Genomic DNA, 1655 nt, shown 5'->3' on the forward strand with positions numbered 1-1655 from the left:
GAGAGGAGCTGACTCTGTGAGAACTGCACCCCTACTATTCTCATCTAACCAGGTTTCAACTAAAAACATAAAATCAACTTTGTTCTCATTGATAAAATCATTAATTAAAAATGTTTTTCCTGCTAAAGACCTGACATTTATAAGTGCTAACTTGAGAGGTCTAGGTGTAATAATATTTTCATTTACCTTATGTTTCTGGAAAGGCGCAGAGGAAATGTTTACCTCTTTTAAAGTCCTTTGTTTGCGTTTTGGGCTTATTACATTCCTCCTGTTGGTGACAAGTACAGAAACGGTGTGTGTTTCTAGAGAACAGGGTCCCAGGTTTTTCTGGAGAACATCATGACTGTTGTTATATCCACAGCCTGGACCCTCAACACATCAAACATCTGACTGCAGGGACAGGATATGATGTTGTACAGGAGAGGGTGGGGCTTTACGTCGACCCTTCGAACGTTCTGGTGACAGAGTTATGGGGGACAAAAATGGATTGGCCAGAGGGGTAGATCGAAACCCAATCCCGACTCGCTCCATCATCTGCTCGATGAATTTCAGGTGGGGTGAAGAGGGTGAAGAGGGGGAGGGGGAACCCTCAGGAGTTTGTTGGTTTGGTGGTGTTTGGGAGGGTCCGTCGTCCTCGTTGTTTTTCCTCTTCCGGTGTTCGGAGGCAGGTTTCCCGTTTCTGATGTTTTCCTCCAGTGGGGGCAGCTCTGTTCCTCGTGTGGATCCAGTCTGTGTCTGGCCTTGACACTGAGATAAATTAATCTTAGTCTTGGCATGACCAGGGAGTAGAAGAGATTGGAGGAGAACAGTTTAACTCCTGATTTGTTTAAACTGAATCCATTTTCTTTAAAAACATGTTTGCGTTCCCATAAAATGTGAAAGTTGTTGAAGAAATTAATTCCTGTTTCACCACATGTCGTAGAAAGCCACCTGTTTAGTGCCAACAGCAAATCCATCCATCCATTTTCTTTACCGCAAATATGACGTCATGGATTTCCTGAAGCGAAACCCTACTAAATGTGAACATATTACATCAAATATTTATGTACCTACTGTATTCTGATGATGGAAACTTGGATGTTTTATTAAAAAATAAGTTGTACATAAATAATCTTAACAAAAAATTCATTTTAGAACATACAGTTAGCATGAATGCTCATGGGTTCTTCGCAGAGACTTCTGGGAAATTTCTAGAGCACCCAAATGTCCGAATTCCTTCACTACTAATTCTCTATGGCAGGGGGTGTCAAACAGGCGGGGGGCTAAATCCAAAACACACTTTAGGTCCTCTAACAAACAGGATAAATATTTATTGCACACTAAAACTACATTTTTAAAACTTTTAAATCGTAACTTTTTAACATAATTTTAAACTAGATGTATAGCATTATCTGGAATGATGCTAGTGTGAATGCTGTAAGCAGAATTTGGCTGCTAAAGATGTTAGTGCTGATAGCTGAAGATGCTGAAATTGATATCTAAAATCATTGAAGCTAATAGCTGAAAATGCCGAAGCTGATAGCCAACTATAATATTAGCTAAATGCCAAATTAGCCTAAAAGACTTTCAAAACAACTTAGGTTAGTCAAAACCGCTAGCATGTAGCTGAAAAAAATAGATACACTTCAAAATTGCCTAAAAAACTGAAAAAAAGC

The sequence above is a fragment of the Oryzias melastigma genome, linkage group LG23, assembly GCF_002922805.2.
Source record: "Oryzias melastigma strain HK-1 linkage group LG23, ASM292280v2, whole genome shotgun sequence".
NCBI lineage: Eukaryota > Metazoa > Chordata > Actinopteri > Beloniformes > Adrianichthyidae > Oryzias > Oryzias melastigma.